The 23601-nt window shown below is 45.0% G+C and overlaps 1 long non-coding RNA gene across 1 annotated transcript in view; it reads right to left on the bottom strand.

Annotated features, from left to right (window-relative positions):
- Positions 1–9204: 9204 nt before the first annotated feature.
- The window catches only part of LOC142436646 (uncharacterized), a 180374-nt gene continuing 165977 nt past the window's right edge, over positions 9205–23601 (bottom strand). The window contains exon 3 of the long non-coding RNA XR_012782056.1: positions 9205–9324. This is a non-coding gene — a long non-coding RNA (uncharacterized LOC142436646). The remainder of the gene's footprint in view (positions 9325–23601) is intronic.

Raw genomic sequence — 23601 nt, 5'->3', positions numbered from 1 at the left:
CTTTGGGGTGGATATGAGTCAGAATTAACTCGATGGCAGTTGGTAAAACATTATTCATGTTCTAATTCCCGATTGTGAATATTATGTTACATGGCTAAGGGGAATTACAGTTGAAGATGAAATTAAGTCTGCTGATCAGCTGACTGTGAGATAATGAGATTATTCTGGACTATTCTAGTGGGCCTATTGTACAGACTAGGGTCCTTTTAAATGAAAGAGGCAGAAGAGGCACAGCCTTAGATTCAGCCAGCCATTGGACGCTTTGAAAAGTGGAAGAGGCCACGAGTCAAGAAATGTGAGTGGCTTCTAGAAGGTGGAAAAAGTAAGTACATGGGTTCTCCTTAGAACCCCTTGGAAGGGGCACAACCCTGATGACACCTCGATTAGAGTACAATTTAGCTCTCAGTTCTAGCTAACATGCAACTAAGCTGTCAAGAAATTAGCTAAATTTTAACCTATTTCTGACCTGTAGCGTCTAGAACTGTAAGATATTAAATCTGTGTTGTTTTAAGCCACTCAGGGACATGGGTCCATCTATGGAAAATATTGGGAAAGGCCTTCCTATATCCCAGGCTTTTGAGATAGAGCATTTGCCAGCCAAAGTCCTCAAGCGAGAAGGCCAGTTCCACCTGTGGCCTTTCAAGCAGCCTGCCCAACTGGTGGAATTAAGAACTCCCTCTCAGCTCAGCTTTCTCTAGAAGGCATTGGCTTCTGCGGCCAACATCCGAGTGTCCCAGTCAGTTCTTGGGGCTCTCACAGAATTCACGAAGCAGTAGATCTGCGCCAAGGACACTTTCAATAAATACACACAGTGGGACTAAAGGAAGGTGCTTGGAGCTGGCAGGCAGAGACCTTCAGAGACCCCAAAGGAATGAAATGGGGTTCAGGGCAGTCTTTCGTGGGCCCCGTGAGACAAGCACAGATTTCCTGCTGACAGAGATAGTGAAAACCTGAGTCTAAGCCACAGCAGTCCTCTTGGTGAAGTTCTGGGGGTTTCTGTATGGAAAATTTCTCTTTTCGCATTCACACAGCACCTAGCAACACCACGGCCCGAGTACAGGCCAGACTGGGCTTGTAAGCTTGGGCACACCTGGGCTACGTGGTATTCTCCTGGTGCCAAGTCTACCAGCCTGCTAGGAGGAAAGGGGGTTATGCAATCAAGTCATCAGGGACTGAGATGACTCAGTTCCACTTGTTTAAGAATGGATAGAGGGCAAACCTGTTATTCTCTCTCGAGTCTGCTTCTTTCTCCCTAGCCAGAAGCTTATCTTCCAGCTGTAGGAGCCAGGTTTTCATGTCATTCTTTTCTCTCTCCAGCACAGTTTCTACCTTCTGTTATCGGTACAGCATCTTCTAATTTCTGCTGTCCTGTCCTAGTGGTCCCTACCCCATGCTCACCTTCCAAGACACAGAGGCTCCTAGAGGGGCAGCTTGTGTCCAGCCATGTCCAGTAAGGGCTGCTCTGTGGCTTTGGACTCCTGCTGCTCAGATGATCTTTGCTTCTGACCAGCAAGGCTGCTAGCCAAAGGTACGGGTTTCTCCAGGAACATGGGCCTTGCCCCTCTAGGGGATAGCATAGATCACCCATGTCTCTAAAGGAGCAGGAGCCACCTCTATATCATTCACCAAGATGGGATGGCCCTGATAGTGAGCTATGCAGAGGGTCCTCTGGGCTGTGGGGCTGCTCTCGGGACCGGGCTCTGGACAGGATCTGCAGTGAGATGCCTCCCTGGCATACGCAGGAACTCAGCCTCTCCACGTTCTGACCCTGCTGGTCCCGTCTCCTTTCTGACTTCTGTGGACCTCAGCAGGCCTGGAGGCAGTTGCCTTTCCCTCCTTCAAGAAGGCTTTCAGCCCCTCTGCCTCCAGGGAAAGCCCTTTTAATTGCTTCCTATATGTGGTTTCTAACTTTTCAAGTGCAAACACTTTGCAAATTTTAGCTTGCTCTTTACTCATCAGCCCTCCCTGCCACCCTCCACCCTCCACCCCCCACACAACTTGCGTTGCTGCTTCTTGCACTGGGCTAGCATCTCCTTCTGCCTCTCTTCTCTATCCCTTGTCCAAGTCCAGCTGGGCTCCCATGTCTGTCACTAGCTGCAGTTGCCTCTGAAGCATCTTTTTCTTTTTACAGTCCCATTGCTGTAACAAGTGCGCTGCTTCCATCCACAGGAGTTTCTGGCTCAGTTCAGCCTTTGCCCCCTTTCTACAGAAACTTTCACATGGACCTGGCTCAGAAACACGAATGTCACATGTATCACAGGGTTAGAAAGGCCTGCCCAAGCGCACGTTCTAAGTGCACAACTCCTCGCTACTCGTGCCAGCTGTGCTCAGAGAGTGCATGCACAGGATCTAGTTGATAATGCAGCAGACACGACTTGTCAAATGGGACTAAATTTACATTTAGACGGATTAAAATGGAATAAAATCAAAGCTCAGATTCTTGGTCACATCAGTCACTTTCAGTGACCCCATGTGGCCAGTGGCTCCTGTAATGGGCAGGCAAACACAAGATATGTCTATCACTACAGAAAGCTGTATTGGGCAGTACTGGCCTAAAGTTTAGTGAAAAAAAAAAAAGTACCTTTAGTCGAAATTACTCTAAAAAGTATTTTAAACATCCAGGAAAGAGGCCTTTAGAAGCCCCAGGAAAATAACACTGAGGTGGAGTGAGGCCCAGCTGAGAGCAGTCAGCCTGGGAGAACAAGAGTAACTCAGCTCATCAGAGTCATGCAATATGGCTCGACTCACAATCATGACATGGGGTGGGAATGGGGGTGGGAGCAGCCTTCCAGCCAGTTAAGGAAACTCCTGGGACCAGACATGTCCCTTTGCTGCTTCTTAGAGCCTGAAAGGGCTTGGGAATAGTGGCAATGGTCTATAAGGTGTTCTGGACAGTAGCCCGCCCTTTACCAGACAGTTCACAGGTTCAGATACTATGAAGCAAAATTCTCAGGAGGAAGCTCTGGATCATCCTAGCGGGCAGTATGTGTTATTGCAACGCCCAGGTCTGAGGCCACTGTGTGGTCATCTTTTGGGGAACAGAAAGGCAGGGTACAGAAGAGGGTACAATTCAGTAGTCCAGGATTTTCTTTACCGCCCATACTTAAGCTGCCTCAATTTCCTTGCACCATGACAGAAAGGCAGACTGGCTCTGGGATCATCAACCTCCCCAGGTCACAGGACACGGGAGATGGCTTGATCCACTGTGGTCATCGTAGTGCCACTTCTAACCCGAGCCATGTTCCCAGCTAAGAATGCTTCCCAAGGAGGCTTTGCAGGTCTGGTCAGCAGGGCTCTAGCCCGCTTGGTGTCCAAGTTGGCGAGGGCCAAGATTCTCTGTGGGAGAGTGAGGTCATGATAAATAGGCATGGGCTGGCAGCAACCAGTTATCATTCCACTAAGTGAAACCTACTTGATACGCTCAGTTTTCCAAAGAAATCTTTCATTGCTTTTCTTTGTGATGACACAGCAACTCGCTGCCATGAAACCGATTCTAACTCCTATGCTCTGCAGGATGGAGCAAACTGCTGCCGAGGCTCTCAGATGGTCCCTCTTCTTGGAGGAGCAAGTCTGTTTTTCTCTCACAAAGCAGTTGGGAGGTTGGAATCACCAATCTTGTAGTTAGCAGCCTGATGCTAACCCAAAGCCCCAGCAGGGCTCCTTTCGCTTAGGACAGCTTTGAAAAGCTACCTTCGCAGATAACTGGCCTCCCTATTGCAAAGGAGCTTTTAGCCTTTTTCTCCATTTGCCCACATACTACCGCGTGCACTGGAAAATTAGAACATGACATTAAATAAGGAAGATGCTTTGCTACTTTGTTCCTTTGCTACAGAGAAGTCTGAGGCAGAAAATAAATATGAATGTGTTAAAAGTAGTCTACAAACTAAATTACTTCATAACTTAAGTTTTAATATATATATTTCTAATTTAAGTTAAAACAACTCATACAAAGCCCTATTTTTTCCTACCTTCCTCTCTGTGGCCAGAGAAAAACTACCCACTTAGCATGCACTGCAGTTGAGTCATTTCCTGAATTAAATATCTAATGTGGGTTTTTGGGAAGAACTTCAGACTGAAGGAGGACCCAGAAGAAAACAGGGCAGCAGACCTGATTTGTGGTAGTCCGTGCTGGTGTCTCAGGCGTAGCTTCTCGTCTGGCCACTGAGCTAAGGTGGCCAACTCCTTGGGGCAATGTGGGCCCCCACTCCTTATCTCCCACAGCTGCCCCTGCAGGCTGCAAAGGGCATCCTGAGACTGTGCATGGAGCGCATCTCTAGCATGCTGACTTCACTTTTGAACATAAGCTCCATTTCCCTTTTCTCCTTCTCAAAGTTTTTCTTCATTAGTTCAATTTCCTGCTTGTAGTTTACCTGGAAAGAGAAACATTAGCCCCTGACAATATGACATGGAAACAGCAAGGTTGTCGGGCATGCCAAGGAGCTGAGGCCTGCAGAAGTCAGGGATGAAAAGGCAGCGGTGACATCCCCAAGACTCAGTGCTCAAGATGTAGGCACAGCCTTGTCTGGACCAGTTGGATAACCTCCCGTGGGAGAAGATATTGTCTGGCCGTTGGCTGGCAAGCTCCGTTTAGGTAAGTAACTTGCACCCAGGAGCTCAGAGGTCCCGGTGGAAACAGGGTGGCTGGCTCTCTGAGTCCTGAAAGTAGAAAGAACGCGGCACATGGCAACTGTGTGCGGACATTCTCTTAGTCACCATCTAAGGAGAGGCAGGAGCTAACTTCATCTGAGAAGACCTTGTCAGCCAGGGTAATCCTGGCTGAGAAACTATGCAGCATCCCACGAGAGGCAAAGCCAAGGATAAGTTATGCTAAGAATGAGGTAGGTGGTGTGAATTCCCACACAGCAGTTGGCAGGGCTGCATTCAGCATGCCAGCCCCCAGCGACTTTGGGCCAGGCACTGACAGTCATTTCTGCTTGTATTTCCCTCAAACTGTCTTCTTAGTGCCCCCGCTCACCAACCAGAGAAATCCAAGGCAGCTGCCTGGAGAAGGGTCAGCACTAAGCACGGCTCTCTGTGCACAAAAGGAAGCCCCAGGCTCCCCCTCGGGCACCCCTCACACCTACCTTCGTCTCCAGCTGGCTCTTGACGTCTTGGTAACGTTCTTTCACCTGCTCCATCATGAGTTCCGTTTCGAGGCTCACTGGAGTAGGAGCTGTAACGCATGTGAAAAACCTGCGAAGAAGAGGAAGTCTCAGCTTAGCTCAGTGAGGACATTACAGGTTTCTTACAGCTTTCCTATTCCCAAGGGACAACAAAGCACAGATTCTACATGTGCTTTTTCAAGGGAAAGGCAGTGATGGTGGAGTCCTGCCGCACTGGCGTACAACAGCACGCATCACTGGTGATCTGCTATGTTGTATCCATGTAGAATAAAGGATCTCAAACTTATTTGGTCAGCTGTCCAATTTTCAGAAAAATAGTTACCCAGCAACCCTCTGGCAATTAACTTTTATACAATAGCCCATCCCTAATCCAGGATAGGGTGTAGGTTATTTGCTTTGGCAGCTCCCACGGATTATTCCAGTGCCCCCCAGGGGGCAGCATTGCCCACGTTAGGAAACACTCATTTAGAACCATTTCACACTTTCACCAGAACAGATTGCTCAGGAGGCTCCTGCAGCCCATCACACCCTTCAAGTTCCTACAAAGTGGCAGTGATATCGTGTGAAGGGACTTCAAAAAACCTCCAGAACACGGAAGAAAAAGATAATGGAATTGTCCATGAATGTAAGGCCCCCTTGTACTTCACTTCAAGTTTATTCCCTGGTGATGCCAGGATCATAGAGGAGGTGGGGAGATGGAAGAAGTGGGGTGACCTGGTGACACATGCCTCTGGGCAGTGTGATGCCTGGGAATGAGCCTCACTGTGTATGAAGGTGGCCAGACACACCTCATGGCCTGTTTATTAGCTAAAGACTTCAAATTGGCCTCCTCCTCCTCACACAAATAATGCTGGGATTCAGGATATGTAGGAGCTCTGGTGGCATGGTGTTTATGCATTGGACTGTGATCTGAAATGTCAGCAGTTTGAAACCACCATCAAGAGTTACAGTCTCAGAAACCCACAGGGGCAGGTCTCCCATGTCCTATAGGGTCATTATGAGTTGGCATCAACTTGATGGCAGTAAGTCTGTGTGTTGCTCGATAAACTGGTCAGATGATTGCTGAAGCCAAAATGGGTGCATAAGCAAATGTGGTTGAAAAAAGCTGATGGTGCCTGGTTATTAATAGCATATGGGGTCTTAGATGCTTTGCAGTTAAATAAGTGCCCAACTAGCAGGTAAGAAACAAGCCCACAAGGAAGCACACCAGCCTGTGTGATCATGAGGTGTTGAGGAGAAATGGTATCAGAAGTTCAAAAGATAAGCAACCAAATTGATGTGAAGGGGCATGGATGTAGTAGAGACCCAGAAATCACAGCCCCTCTGGTAATTGGACAGTCACGCTCAGAAGGGACACAGGAAGGGATGATAAATCCAGGGTGTGGTATAGCACTGATGAACTACATAATTATCCTCTAGTTCCTTAATATTCCCTCCCCTTATGATTATGGTTTTTATTTGTTTTGCCTCTTTAATCATATCAGATTTGATGTAGGTTCATCGTATATTTAATATCATTTGATACATGAAAGCTAAGATAGATAACCCTTCAGAAACAATAAATGGAGTAACGGTTCCCTGAGGGTACGGGAAGGGGGGAGGAGATAACAGGGAGCTGAGAGCACTGATGACTGAATAACCCCACTCAATGGGATCGAACAACAGAATTGTATGTGAGTGGATATATTGGATGTGCAAGATATGGAAAAAAATAAAGTAAGGTTTCCTGGGGCGGGGTATGGTGGGCAAAGGAGGGAATAAATGGGGAGCAGATATCAAGGAGTTCAAGAAAAAGAAAATGTTTTGAAACGGATTGTGGTAGCAACTGTACAACACTGTTTGATGTGATTTAACTATGGAATGTTATACTTGTAAGATGTCCCAACAAAATGATTTTAAAATACAATAATAATAATAATAATAAATAAAGCAGTCAGGCACATTCCATACGTGTGGAATGAGGAATGGTGCTTGAGAGCACTGCAAGGACTCGCTTTCCGACCTGAATCACCACTCCGCACACCAGGCACACAAGGCACATCTTTGAACTACGTGTGTTGCTAGGGCTTGGAAGAGAGCTGGTCTGAGACTCAGAATTGCATTTATGCCATGACTCAGTCTTCATTTTGCAGTGTCAAGGATGGGACGTGGCAAAGTCATCCTCTACTCTCATTGTCACCCTGAAAATGGTGACAAACTTTGACATAAGGGACAAGACAAAAACCTGAATGAGAACCTCTGGAAAGAATTACTTTGCCTTGGAAACTGAGAACTGTCAACTTGCGCAGTCACCTGGGCTGACAGGAGGTCCGTGAGGCTGGACAGTCCACATCACTAGGCTTACTGCAACCCAGCTTCTTACTATTCTCTCAGCAGCAGACAAACATCGGAAGGGTCAACTGAGCCTTGGTGCTGCTTCTAAAATGGTTTCCATCAGAGGGATGGGAGGACAGTACATAAAAAGGCCACATTGTGAAACTGCTAGGTTTCATTAGCGATGGCATGAAGCCTAGGTCTGTGATCTGGTGCCGCAGTCCCCAGTCTCGAGCAGACCCAAGACTTCAGGGCCTTGTCTCCCAGGTTTTGGGTCAGTGGTTCGTGCTGAGGGCCATAAATTCTGTGTAGTTGAGGGGACACAGTGTCCATTTCCCTGGGGATGGCTGACCTGTCTGTTGTGTGGAAGAATACATAGGATGCCTTAAATGGATGTCACAGCACCCTTGGCATCTCTGGATGTGGTGCAGCTGGCTGTGTCAGGCTCCATCCCACATTTCCCAAATGAGTCTAATGGCCTTTGGCTGTTGACTCACAGGATTTCAAGACACCAATCTGCCATTTGCAGGTGAGCAGGTTATGTTGGGGTCCAAAGACGCTGTACCCACATTCAGAGAAAACTTAAGGTTCCCAGGTTGGCTCTTTTAGCTATAATTCATTTACATTTTATTAAATAAATAGCTTTAGAGCACTACAAAACTGGGAGGGAGGAGGATGCAAAATGCTCGACTGCCAAAGATACACAGGTCAGTGTCCACAGATCTCCCTGGGGTGAGGGAGTGGCCTGTCAGTGTCCACAGATCTCCCTGGGGTGAGGGAGTGGCCTGTCAGTGTCCACAGATCTCCCTGGGGTGAGGGAGTGGCCAAAACTTAGCACACAAAACCACTGTGTATCAGAGCTTTGGCAGCAGGGCTGAGAGACTTGCCACGGTGTCTGCTGATGCACAGTTGGGGGCACTGATCCAAGAACCAACCCCTGGCTATACAGGACTATGACAAAACTCTAGGGCAGCTGTGTTACCTCCTTGTTCTTGTCTTTTGAAGGAGCTGAGATTAATCAAACACAGTCTACACTGTAGGTGGAATTTGTCATAAACCTCAGCACTAAGAGGATCCTGAAGCCAGAGATATCTACTTTTAAGCAGATATGCACGCCTATGCACACAGGTCCCAACTGCTTCCAGTGCTTGACCTGTGTCCTGCGCAGGCGCCGCTGGCACAGGTCTATTCTGACGAATTCTGACACTCAAGGGGACAAATCTCAAGCTCTCTCTGAATATCAGGGAGTCATTAATATGTTTTAGATATAATTTATCTCTTTTATTAAAAGAGTTTTCACATCAACCAGCTTACAGCTCAGAGGACAATCTGTATAGAGACTGGTCTGTGACCTGGGCAAAGGAAATATAGCTCCTTTATTTACTGTCACATACCCTCACTCTCTCTGTCTCTAGCCTATGCTGAAACCTCACCACCAAGTCCCTTCATCTTAATCACAACTCTGGAGGTGGCTTTGGAACATCTACGAGTGATGGACATGCCTCTGATGAGGTCATTGTGAGATCACATAACTGCTGCCATTTCATTACAGTTGATAAAGCCCCCATCCACTTCCATAAATTCCCAGCTACAAGGAACTCAGCCGGGTGGTGCCAGTGTGTCTGGGGCAGGTGTTTGTGCCTCAATATACCCTATGATGCTTGGAAGTGGCCCATGACACAAACTACGGGTAGGTCTGAGAGATAGCCCAGTTTGCTGGAACAAGGACTCCACCCTTTCCCCAAGAAGATCCTCTACCTTCGGAGCAATCTGCTGGGGGCAGGCATCCATCTGGCCGGAAACTAGATGGGCTACTCTGTGTCTTGTGCATCCATGTCTGTAGGCCTTCCAGCGCAGCCTGCAACTCATCATTGCGGTCCTGCAGGTCCTATAAGCAGAGTAGAGATGGCCCTGCAATCCCCATGCTACACAGCAAGGCCCAAGGAGCAATGCAGCACCGCAGGGTCTGCAGGATGCCCAGTGGAAAGGAAATTCAATTCCTGACAGCAAACATGTAACATTCAAACTATAAGTTTCCAACTATGCAGTGAGTTAAACATGACAGGGATAATTCAGCTTTCTTAAATCCTACATCGCCTTCTATCACTAGAATCATAGCAGGGGCTAAATTTTTTTTTTAAAGTGAAGTGAATGTGGAGGAGAAATGCAGATCACCAACACCTGACTCAACAGGAATGTGTGCAAGTCCACCACAGTGATGGGGTATGGCCAAGAAAAGCAACTCACTGGTGTCCTTTCTCCAGAGGGTTCTGCAGCTTTGACTGTCAAGGCGTTGCCATCATCTTAAAACAAAATGCCACCCAGCAGAGCAGAAAGGCCACATGGATGGCTGAGGCCCAATGAGGCACATAGAGTGGGGGCTGCAGGACAGACAGGCAATGCTGGGAGGCTGCCCTGAATCTGCACCTGGCTGCAGTGGTCTGTCTGCACAGGAGTTGAGGAAATGCACTGTAAAAAGCACACTTGGTTGCCAGGGTTTAGAGGCGAATCTCCCAAGACACAGCTCTCACTTGTAGATTTAAGGGTAAGAAGGCAAGAAGCGCCTGTCTGTGGGACTATCGTGGTGTGAAGTCTCTTGGCATGGCTCTTCTGTCTAGGTCTTTGTGATTCCCATTGATGATTAGGTGGGACTTTGCAAATAGGGCATGTCTAACACAAAACAGAGTGGACTGGTTCATTTTCGTTGCCACTTCCCTGGCCATAGGGATGTGTTATCTTAGAACAGGAACAGAGAGGAATCCCATGAACTTAAGGGATAAAGAACTACCAGTGGAGAACAAATGAGATCTCTGTCTAAAGACACGAGGAACCAGAGGCTGTGAAACAGAAATTACTGGACAGACTGAAAGAACAAGGCAAAGTCAGAGGCTGAGGCAAGGAGACACGAGACAGAATTGAAGAGCAACACAGAGACTAAGGACTAGAGAAAGACTTGATTGAGGCGAGATGATACTGTGGACCAATGACTGTATCCTTAGTGTTTTCTGATCTTGGCTTGTAGTAACCCATTAAGTTCTCTAAAAAGCTCCCTTAATTGTGAATATTGCCTGTGAGCTCTGTGCGACCAGTGCAATGGATTATAGAACACAGCACAAAAGTAGAATGCTGTGGAAGAAACAGTTACTATCAGAAAAGGGTAAAGAATGATGGAGGGTGGAGGCATGCCTGATCTCTATTTTGTGGCAATCGGCCTTGATTGATGGAGCTACGTAGGATTCTTCTCCTTGATGTAGCCAGAGGTCAGCTATGCACTCCATGCGGTTTACTCAGGGACCCTAGATCCCTTCGTGAAGGAATGTGAGGTGTGTGGTCACTTTCCCTTTTGTGCACCTGGGGATGGGGGACTTGGGACTCTTCAGACCTAATGAATACGGCAGCAGTGCTCCCAGGGACTATAGGAGTATGATTCTACCTGGTTTCTCCTTTAGGAAACGTACTCTGGAGGGACACTAGACATTGAACTGTGAAGAAGCCCAAACTGGCCCATCAGGCAGCCACATGGTAAGCGAGCTTTCAGACATTTCTGGTCTAGCCAGTAAGGTGTGTAGCTGAGGCCCCGGCATCATAGGGCAGAGAAGAAACATGTTTGTTATGCTATGTCTGAGTTCCTTCCCACAAAATATAAACTCTATGAGCATATTTAATTGCTATTTTAGGCCATTAAGTGTTGGCGATAATTTCTTATGGAGCCATAGTAACTGGAATAACATGTATGAGTGAGCCACAAATAGCTCATGGAAATAGGATTAAAAGGTAAAGGAATTTCCCATGAATTTTTGAAGCCCTTTTTCTGTAATTTACAAAGGTAAATTACAGTCTCTTGAGGGGAAAAGTATATTAATTTTAAGTGGGAGAGAAAAAAAAGTTCTCACAAAAATCTGTTAAGAAATGGATGGTAGAGACTTCCAGGAAGATGGCGACTGAGTAACACATAGCAGAGGAACTCCACAGAAATCTGTGCAGGAGAGTCACTAAGAGGGAAATTCCACACCACCAGGTCACAGAAGGAGCATCAGAAAGATAAGTAGGCAGAGATCCAATAGGTTTTAAGGAGCTGGGTCTTTTGGCTTACCACAATGGAGGCCAGCTAGGGTTTGACCTTAGCCTAAGGTGACCAGACGTACCGCTTTTTAAACATTTTTTCTCGTGTCTATGGTGTTTTTAAAAAGTCCCAATTTTTGGAAAGAATGCACAACAAGTGAGGGTATATACGGTTTTCGGCTGCCATGTGGCAATTTCACCAGGATATGAGTTTTATCAATGGTGTCCCGCTATACCAATGTTAAAATCTGGTCACCTTACCTTGGCCCGGCCACTGTCTTGGCTGGAGCCAGGATCATTTGTAGGCAACACAGGGGCTTTATCTCAACACAGCCACAGTTTGACACCATCTCAGGGCAGGGATTAAACCCCTCCAGCCCCATGGTCAAGGATCAGGTTCATTTATATTGATGCTTCAGTTTCCCTCTCTTCTCTCTATTCCCCCCTATCCCCCTGTCTCAGTGGGCTGTTTTTTTTCCTTCTCTTTTTCTCTTCCCCTTTCTCTCACACAGCACTGCCAACATCCTGACCACTACCCTTAGCCTAGGGCATTAATGCCTGCACTCAACACTGCTGGGCGAGCTCCTCCCTCTGCAGCATAACCGGAAGCTGGGAAAGCCCACCCACACTCCAACAGGGGATATCCTGCCCAACTTCTTCCCTGGAAAAGCCCACCTGCCGGTCCTCTGTAGTGCTTAAGACATGGCTGGAGAAATTCGGCACCCCTTCTTTGGGGGAAATCCTGCCTGTGTGCCTTGGGGAGCTCCTATCCATCCTCTGTGGGCCCACGTTACTGAGGGAGCTTCCTCCCGCCTGCTGTAGTGCCTCACAGACTAAGAAAGCTTATCAAACACTCACCAGCTTTCCACGGAGCAGTGGGAAACTCTGCCTAACCTACGCAGTGATCTACCTGATCAGGGAAATTCCGCCCACCATTCACGGTGCTCTATACCAAAGCAGGCAACCAACCAGATTTCTGTGACACTCCTGTTGCAGCGGGCACCTTTGCATGCCACCTGTGACAACCCAAGCCGTCATGGGCCACACCATCATGGATTCTTGTGAGATCACCCAGTAAAGCACCATCCTCGTGGATCCACAACAACCCAACCAGCATCTCCGGAGAGGCCCATCCAACTTGTTGACTAGGGAAAGAGTGAAGCCACAGGAGGATAAAGTGGTTGGCTAATTCCATAGTGAAATTAGCTGTAGCAGTTCGAAGAAGCTTTCCTACGAGTCTCCCAGAGAGAGCCAGTGCTCTTTGACTCCCTGAAAAATGGCACCTGGCTCCTCTAAAACAAACAGCAATCAGGCCCAATGACCTCAACAAAAAAACATGAGAAACAAACTTCAATGGCAGAGATGTCCTGAACCGAACGACATGCATAGAAGAAGCAGATATTTATCTGCCACATAAAGAATTTTTCAGAATACTTCTTGCAGTACTACAGGATATGAGAAAAACAATACAGAAAAAAAGATTAAATGAAAGAGGAGATTAAGTCCATACACCAAAGGGAAATACAAGAGATCAGGGAAGAGATAACAAAAACTAGTAGCAGACACACAGACCTCGAGAATCGACTGGAGGAGGCAGATAATTGCACCAGTGACCTAGAGGACAGCCAAGGAGACTTTAAATGCGAACAAAAATCTAATAAGATCATTAGTGAAGCTGAAGAGAACCTAAAAGCTAGGTCTGATGCTATGAAGTGGAACAACATTAGAATTATTGGATTACCAGAGGAAGACACCACAAAGAAGTCAACTGCAACAGAGAGGAAATTCTTGGAGGAAAACTTCCCGAGCTTAATGAATGAAAACCTGGCAACCATTCAGGAGGCTGAAAGAACACCAGTCAGATTGAAACCCAAGAAGAAATCAAGGCACATCATACTTACTATCCAACTTTGAGGAAAAGGAGAAAATCATGAGAAGAGCTAGGGAAAAACAAGCAATCACATAGTTTCCCAAATAAGAATATGCTCAGACCTATCATGTTTCCCCAAAAGTCAGACATCCCCCCAAAATAAGACCTACTTACAGTTTTGCCTCGGGCTGAAATATAAGGCATCTCCCAAAAATAAGACCTCCCCAAAAATCAGCACCCCCGAAGCTACCGTAACTCTGGACTCTGGATCATAGTGGTGGGCACCACCACGCAGCTCACTATTGGCTGCAGCGCAGTCAGAGCAGACAGGTAGTACGAGGTCTCTTTTAATAAAACAATAAACGTGTACCACATTCTTCTCCATGGAAAAATAAGATATCCCCTGAAAATAAGACCTAGTGCATCTTTGGGAGCAAAAATTAATATAAGACACTGTCTTATTTTCGGGGAAACAGGGTATCAGAGAACACTATGAAGAAGAGAAGAGAGTTGTTGAGTAACATTGCAAAAATTGAAGGAAAATAATGCAAACCCAAGAATACTCTACACAGCCAAATTATTGATCAAGATAGATGAAGAAGTAATTGTCTTTTAGAGAAGGAAAAACTCAAAGAATACATTAGAAGAAACCCAGCCTGGATCCTTGTCGATCCAGTATAGGCAGAAGAACAGCACTCACCAAGCATAAGTAAGAGACTGCCACAGAGAACAACCTCACCCAGAGGGAAACAAAGAGAAAACAGCCCCCAAGATAGCATTGGATTAAGGGTGAAAAGAAGTCAAGAATGAAACACACACACACACACTACATTAAAAAGAAAGGGAGGTGGGAAAACACCCAACACAAAAGGTGTAAGATGACATCACAGAGTCCATGGATGGAAATAATACCCCTGAATATCTATGAACGAAACTCAGGCATTAAAAGACTGAGGCTAGCAGACTAGTTTAGACTAGTTTAGAAATACAACTAATCAATCTGCTGCCAACAGGAGACACATGTCAAGACTACAAACAAAACTAGGCTGAGAATCAAATGCTGGAGAAAAACATACCAAAGAAACAGCAATTAAAAATAACCAAGGGTTGCAATCGTAATCTTGGATAAAACTGACCTCAAAGTGCAAACCATAAAAAGAGATGAGGAACGCTATATAATGCTCAAGGGAACAGTAGGCAAAGAACCACTAAGCATTGTAAACATATTCCCCAAATGACAGACCTGCTGAATATGTCAAACAAATGCTTCAAAATATGAAAAAGGAAGTCACAGCCTCAACAATTATAGTAGGTGACTTCAATATACCACTCTCTGAGAAAGAAATATCACAGGGAAAGAAACTCAACAAGGAGGCCAGAGATCTAAACACTACAATTAGTCAATTTGACCTGATATATATTTACAGAGCTTTTCATGAAAATACAAAATATTTCACATTCTTTTCAAGCCCACATAGCACATATTCGAAGATAGACGACATGCTGGGGCATAAGTCAAATCTGCATAAATTTAAGCACATTGATATCATATAGACTTCTCTCACTGACCACTGTGCCATAAGGCTGGAAATTAGCAAAAGGAAGATGAATAAAACAAGGCAAACAATTGGAGGATGAATAACTCTCTACTGAAAAAGGAGTGTGTACTGGCTCAGATCATAGATGAAATTAGGAAATTTCTAGAAACCAATGAGAATGAGAATAAGACGTACCAAAACTTATGGGACACAGCAAAGGCAGTTATCAGAGGAAGTTTCATAGCAATACATGCACACCTGAGAAAGGAAGAAAGCCATATGATTGATATGCTGGCACAAAATTTACAGCAACTAGGGCTGAGTCAACAGCACAATCGTGCTAATAGCAAAAGAAAAGAAATAATAAAAATCAGGGCTGAGATTTAGGAGAGGGAAAATAAGAAAACTATGGAAAAAATTAATGCTGCTAAAAGTTGGTTCTTTGAAAAGATAAACAGAATCAACATATCGTGGGTAAACCTAACCAAAGAAAGACGGGAACAAATTTCAATAGCAAGAATGAGGGATGAAAGAGGGGACATTACAACAGACTCTAATGAATTCAAAATGACAATTAAAGAGTATTACGAAGGACTGTATTCCAATGAATTCAACAACTTGGAAGACATGGTCAAATTTTGAAAAACAATCCCTCCCTCGAATTTCCCAGAGGAACATCAAGAATGTCAATAGACCCATAGCAATAGAAGAAATAGACAAGGATATCAAGGGATTACCAACCCAAATTCCCTGGGCCAGATGGCTTCACAGGACAATTCTACCAAGCATTTAGGGAAGAAATGACACCAATCCTACACAAAATCTTCCAGAACATAGAAAAGACGGCAACCTCTTGAAGCAAGTATAAATATGATACCCAAACAGGGCAGGAATCCTACAAGAATTGAGAACTACAGACCAATATTCTTAATGAACACAGATGCAAAAATTGTTAACAAAATACTTGCCAATAGAATACAAATGTATATAAAACTAATACCATACATACTTGAATATAAGCCGACCTGAGTATAAGCCTAGGTACCTAGTTTTTACCTGGGAAACTAGAAAAACTGATGACTTGAGTATAAGCCTAGGGTGGGAAATGCAGGATGTGAATTAACACAGAGACCAGAGGGGAGAGACGGAGCGCAGCCACGGACACATCCTGACCAGTTCAGCTGCCAGCGTAAGTGAATCACTATGGGTGCTTCTGCAAATTGGAGCCTTCCACGTCATAGGATGGCTCTGATTGGTTAGATGTGAGTAACAAACATTCAAAGCCCTGCAGTATCAGTGGGGCTTTGAATGAACAGCGGAGGAACGACAATCACCTGTGAGATATTACACCTCGTATAAGTTAAACCCCAGTTTTTCAGCACAATTTTTGTGCTGAAAAATTCAGCTTATACACGAGTATATATGGTAATTCACCATGACCAAGCAAGATTCATACCAGGGATAGTTCAACATACGAAAGACCATTAGTATCATGTGCCACATTGACATGAAAAACTCTAAGAACCACATGATAATATTGATAGATGTGGAAAAAGCATTCGACAACATCCAACACCAATTCCTTTTTAAGACACGTCAGGAGATAGGAATGGAAGGACAATTCCTCAAGACAATACAAGCTATATATGAAGAACCAACAGCCAACATGGTAGTCAATGCAGAAAAGAGGAACACAATTCCACAGAAAAAGGGTCCAGACAAGGATGCCCCTTGTCCCCACTCTTATTTAACATCGTACTGGAGGTTTTAGCTCGCAGCATAAGGCAAAGGAGAGACATCAAAGGTATTCATCTGGGGAAGGAAGAGGTAAAACTATCGTTATATGTAGATGACATGATTTTATAAATGGAAAATCCCAAAAGATCCAAAAGGGGCAGAGTGGCAGGATACAAGATCAACAAACAGAAGTCCACTGGACTGCTATACATATCAGCTAAAATAACAGAAGAGGAGGTCAAAAAGGTGGTACCCATCACAATAGCCAAGCACAAATTAAAATATCTAGGGAAATAGCAGACTAAAAGAACAAAAGATTTATATGAGGAAAACTATGGAACACTATTACAAGAAACCAAGAGTGATTCAACAAATGGGAGAATATCCCATTTTTGTCGATCAGAAGACTCAATATAGTAAAGATGTCAGTTCTCTCCTAGGCACTATATAACTTTAATGCAATCCTGAGAGAATTACCCTCATCTTTCTTGAAAGAAATGGAAAAACTGATTACCAAATTCATATGGAGAGGGAAGAAGCCCAGAATTAGCAGAGACTCCCTAAGAAGGACACAGTGGGAGGGCTTGCTTTACCTGACTTTAGCACATATTATAATGCCATCATGGTCAAAACTGGGAGGTATTGGTATTATGACAGATACTTAGACTACTGGAAAAGAACTGAAAATCCAGAAATAAAATCATCAGCATACAGACAACTCACTTTTGATAAAGCCCCCAAAATATCAAAAGCAGGTACCCTCTTTAACAAGCGGTGTTGGAAAAATGGATATCTACCTGCAGAGAAATGAAGCATGACCCTCATCTGACTCCATGCACAAGAATAAACTCAAGGTAAATCACAGACCTTGAGGTAAAACTCCAAACTATTAGGTCCATCAATAAGGGAACTGGGACCAATCTGAGAATTTTGGCACTGGGAATACATGGGATAGCAGAAACAGGGAAGGACACAAATGCACATGAGTCACAAATTGACATGTGGGATACACTGAAGATAAAACATCTGTGTACATCAAAATAATTCACCAAGAGAGTAATAAGAGAGCCCACGGACTGGGAAAACATCTTTAGCCTGACACATCAGACAAAGGCCTTATTACTAAAATCTACAATACTCTGCTAGTTTCCAAAGAGAAAAAAACTAATTGCCCACCGAGGAGGTGGGCAAAGGACCTGAACAGCAGTTCCACAAGGGTACAAATCCGAATGCAAGGAGTTGGAAACAACCCAAATTTCCACCAACAAATGATTGGATTAAAAAACAGTGGTATATACATACAATGGAGTACTACACATCACTAAAAAGCAGTGATGACAAATACTAAGAGGACGCCTGGCCCTCCCACCAGAAGAACTTATTTCAAAAGACGGCATTGAATCTGCAGCTCCAGGAGAGGGACATATCTGATGGGAGCACATGGGTGATGATGAAGGGGGAGGAGGAGAAAGTGGAGCACATCCTGGCCCACCAGGTCTTGAGGACGATTATCCCGATTAGAGCAGCCTGTCCACAGAGAGGACCACATGGCCAGCCCCACTATGAGACATGATGCCCCTCACTGACCCATAGCTCTACCGGGGACAACACTGGAGACACAGTGTGGGAACTACGCCTGATCTGATCCCGCCACACCGAGGCAAAACACTAAGGGGGTGCAACAGAATAGCAAGGGAATGGAACGGCGAGGTCCTCAGGAAATGATGAAGGTGGACTTTGGGGCTAGGGTGTGGTACCCCAATTGATTGAACTGGAAAACACTCCTAAAGGCCCACACACAATCCTTGAACTAACTACAAACTTTTCTTTCTTGTGTTTTTTTTTGTCATTGATTTATTGTTGTTGGTTGGTTGTATATTGTTCCTTGGTATTTTTATGTCTTGTTTTTGTGCATGTTATTATCTCCGCTGGTCTTTCTAAATAAGATAGGCTGGATGAACAATCTGGAGGATAAAACAACAGGACCGACAGTTCAGGAGGGACATAGGAGAGGTGGGGGAAAAGGTAGTGGTGTTAACAAACCCAGGGACAAGGGAACAAGTGAGCTAAATCAGTGGTGAGGAGGGGCTGGGAGGCCTGGTAGGGCATGATCAAGGGTAATGTAACAAAGAGGATTTGCTGAAACCCTGGTCGGGACTGAACATGATAGTGGGACAGAAGGAAAGTCAAGGGAAATAGAGGAAAGAGCTAGGAGACAAAGGGCATTTATAGAGGTTTAGATAAAGACATGTATATATGCAAATATATTTATATATGAGGATGGGTAAATAGATCTATGTGCATATATTTATACGTTTAGTATTAAGGTAGCAGAAGGACATTGGGCCTCCACTCAAGTACTCCCTTAATGCAAGAATACTTTCTTCTATTAAATTGACATTCTGTGATGCTGACCTTTTCAACGCAACTGCTGAAGACAAAGCGGGTGCATAAGCAAATGTGGTGAATAAAGCTGATGGTGCCCGGCTATCAAAAGATATAACGTCTGGGGTCTTAAAGGATTGAAGATAAACAAGTGGTCATCTAGCTCTGAAGCAACAAAGCCCACATGGAAGACGCACACCAGCTTGTGTGATCACAAGGTGCCAAAGGGATCAGTTATCAGGCATCAAAGAACAAAAAATCATAACATTTTGTGCTTGCCTCCATGATATGATCGCTGAAGACAAATGGGTGCATAAGCAAATGTGGCAAAGAAAGCTGATGGTGCCCGGATATCAAAAGGTATAGCGTCTGGTGTCTTAAAGGCAAACAAGCAGCCACTTAGCTCAGAAGCAACAAAGCCCACATGGAAGAACCACACCATCCTGTGCGATCACAAGGTGTTGAAGGGATCAGGTATCAGGCATCATCAGAACAAAAAATCTTACCATAGTGAATGAGGTGGGGGGGGGGCGGGGTGCAGATTGGAGATCCAAAGCCCATTTGTCAGTCACCGGAATCCCCTTGCAGAGGGGTGTAGGGGAGGAGGCAAGCCAGTCAAGGTGTGATGTAGCAACAATGAAAAATACAACTTTCCTCTAGTTCCTAAATGCTTCATCCTCCTGCACTATCATGATCTGATTTCTACCTTGCAAGTCTGGCTAGACCAGAGGATGTACACTGGTGCAGATAGGAACCAGAAACATAGGGAATCCAGGGTGGATGATCTCTTCAGGACCAGTGGTGAGAGTGGCACTACTAGAAGCGTAGAGGGAGAGTAGGTTGGAAGGGAGGAATCGATTTCAAGGATCTGCATTTGACCTTGTTACTAGGGGGTGGACAACAGAAAAGTGGGTGAAGGGAGATGTCGGACAAGGCAAGATATGACAAAATAATAATTTATAAATTATCCAGGGTTCATGAGGGAGGGGAAGCGGGGATGGAGGGGACAAAATGAGGACCTGATGCCAAGGGCTTAAGTGGAGAGGAAATGTTTTGAGAATGATGAGGGCAATGAATGTACAAATGTGCTCTACACAACTGATGTATGTATGAATTGTGATAAGAGTTGTGTGAACTCCTAATAAAACAATTAGGCCTCCACTTACTCAATGCAAGAACACTTTGTTCTATTAAATTGGCATTCCAGGATGCATACATTCCCGACATGATTGCTGAAGAAAAATGTGTGCATAAGCAAATGTGGTGAAGAAGGCTGATGGTACGTGGCTATCAAAGCGTCTGGGATCTTAAAGCGTTGAAGATAAACAAGCGGCCATCTAGCTGAGAAGCATCAAAGCCAACATGGAAGAAGCACACAGCCTGTCTGACCACAAGGTGCAGAAGGGACTGGTTATCAGACATGAAAGAACTAAAAATCATATCAATGGGTGCCCACCTCCCTGATACGATCAATGAAGACAAACGTGTGTGTAAGCAAATGTAGTGAAGAAAAGTGATGGTGCCCAGCTATCAAAAGATATAGCGTCTGTGTTCTTAAAGGTTCTAAGATAAACAAGTGGCCATCTAGCTCAAAAGCAATAAAGCCCACATGGAAGAAACACACCAGCCTGTGTGACCACGAGCTGTCGAAGGGATCAGGTTTCAAGCATCAAGGAACAAAAGATCATATCATTGAAAATGTGGGTGAGTGCAGAGTGGAGACTCAAAGCCCATTGGTAGCCAATCGGACACCCCTTAGTGAAGGGTTGTGGGGAAGAGATGAACCAGTCAGAGTGCAGGGTAGCAGCGATGAAACATATAACTTTCCTCTAGTTCTTAAATACTTCCTCTCCTCCACTATCATGATCCCAATTCTACCTTACAAATCTGGCTAGACCAGAGGATGTACATTGGTACAGATAGCAACTGGAAACACAGGGAATCCAGGACAGATGACTCATTCAGGACCAGTGGTGAGAGTGGCGATGCCTGGAGGATGGAGAGAATGTGGGGTGGATAGGGGGAACTGATTACAAGAATCTACATATAGTCTCCTCCCTGGGGGAGGGACAGTTGAGAAGAAGGCGGTGGGAGACATCGGACAGTGTAGTATATGACAAAATAATCATAATTTATTAATGATGAAGGGTTCATGAGGTAGGGGACAGTGGGGAGGGAGGGGGAAAATAAGCAGCAGATATTAAGGGCTCAAATAGAAGGCAAATGTTTTGAGGATGATGATGGCAACAAATGTACATATGTTCTTGACACAATGGATCAAGAATATATTGTGATAAGAATTCTATGAGCCCCCAATAAAATGATTAAAAAAATAAGAAAAAAAGTAATGATGAATGCATGAAGCACATTGGAAAGAATTGGAGGAAATTATACTAAGCGAAGTAAGCCAAGCAGAAAATGAGAAGTACTATATGAGTCTGATGAGGAAAGCTTAAAAAAAAAAAGTGCAAAACGGGCTTAGGGAAAAAACTATTGTATATAAACATTCCTGGGTTCAGGTTCAGGGAGTATGGCAGGGACCAGACCAAATCCAGGAATACATATGGTAGACAACTAAAAAGGAAGGGGAAAGAGAGAAAAAACAAAAACAAATGAGTAGTTGGGGAACAGGGCACTAACTCCCCCAAGGGGAGTGTATTATTCATATCTTCTCAGGGAAAGAGGGACCAGACTACAAAGCGGTGCTCTAAGATGTGAATGCAACATACTGGCATGAAGCAGGGAACCAGTAGAGGGGTCTGAGAGACAGGCCCCAATCCCAACTATGTGGACAACCACCCCTGCCCCCTGAAGAATTTACCTTAGGGGCAGCACTGAAGCTACAGCTCAGGGAGAGGGACATGTCTGATCAGAGCACACAGGAGCAAATGAGGGGGGAGGAAGAGAGAGTGGAGCACATCCTGGCCCACCAAGACTTGAAGATGATATCCCTGCTCAGAGCAGCCAATAGCTAGAGAGGGCCATATGGTCAACCCCACTATGAGACATGACATCCCTCACTGGCCCATAGCCCTATAGGGGACAACACTGGATACACAGTGAGGGAATTATGCCTGATCAGACCCCACCACACCGAGGCAAAACACTAAAGGCGTGCAACAGAACAGCAAGGGGAGCAGAGCAAGGACGTCTCGAGGGAATACCAAAAATAGACTTTGGGGCCATGGTGTGGCACTCCATCAGACTCCACCAGAAAACACTCCTAAATGTCAATAGACCTTGAACTATTTTCTTTTTTGTTGCTTTGTTTTGCTCTGTCTTGGTTTGTGCATAGTATTATCTCTGCAGGTCTGTCTAGATAAAAGAGTCTGGATAAACAATCTGGAGGAGAAAACAACAGGACCGAAGGTTCCAGGGGACATAGTAGAGGGAGAGGTGGGGGAAAGGAAGTGGTGTTAATAAATCCCAGGGACAATGGAATAACAAGTGATCCAAAATCAGTGATGAGGAGGGTGTAAAAGGCCTGGTAGGGCTTGTTCAAGGGAAATGTAACTGAGAGGAATTACTGAAACCCAAATGAAGGCTGAGCATGATAGTGGGACAAGATAAAAGTAAAAGGAAATAGAGGAAAGAACTAGAAGGCAAAGGACATTTATAGAGGTCTAAATACAGGCATGTACATATGCAAACATATTTATATATGACAATGGGGAAATAATCGATCTATGTGCATATATTTATAGTATTAACGTAGCAGATGGACATTGGGCCTCTACTCAAGTACTCCCTCAATGCAAGAACACTTGTTCTATTAAACTGGCATTCCATAAGGCTCACCTTCCCAACACGATCGCTGAAGACAGCACAGGTGCGTAAGCAAATGTGGTGAAGAAAGCTGGTAGTGCCTGGCTATCAAAAGATATAGCACCTAGGGTCTTAATGGCTTAAAAATAAAGAGGCCATTTAGCTGAGAAGCAATAAATCCCACATGGAAGAAGCACACTACCCTGTGTGATCATGAGATGTTGATGGGTTCAGGTATCAGGCATCAAAGAACAAAAATATTATTATCACTGTGAATGAGGGGCAGTGCAGAGTGGGGATCCAAAGCCCATCTGTAGGCAAGTGGAGATCCCCTCACAGAAGGGTCACAGGGAGGAGATGAGCAAGTCAAGGTGCTGTGTAGCAATGATGAAACATACAACTTTACTCTAGTTTCAATGCTTCCTCCTCCCCACTATCATCATCCCAATTCTACCTTACAAATCCAGCTAGACCAAAGGATGTATACTGGTACACACAGGAACTGGAAACAGAGGCAATCCAGGACAGATGACCCTCTCAGGACCAGTGGTGAGAGCGGCGAAACAGGGAGGGTGGAGGGACGGAGGGGTAGAAAGCAGGAACTGATCACAAGGATCTACATGTAACCACCCCCTGGGGGACAGACAACAGAAATGTGGGTGAAGGAAGATGCTGGACAGTGTAAGACATGGCAAAATAATAATAATTTATAAATTTATCAAGGATTCATGAGGGAGAAGGGTTAGGAGGGAGGGGAAAAAGGAGGAGCTGATACCAAGGGCTCAAGCAGAAAGAAATATTTTGAGAA

Source organism: Tenrec ecaudatus, unplaced genomic scaffold (genome assembly GCF_050624435.1).
Source record: "Tenrec ecaudatus isolate mTenEca1 unplaced genomic scaffold, mTenEca1.hap1 Scaffold_529, whole genome shotgun sequence".
Classification (NCBI taxonomy): domain Eukaryota; kingdom Metazoa; phylum Chordata; class Mammalia; order Afrosoricida; family Tenrecidae; genus Tenrec; species Tenrec ecaudatus.
The sequence above is the reverse complement of the archived record's forward strand: the minus strand, read 5'-3'. Positions and strand labels throughout refer to the sequence as shown.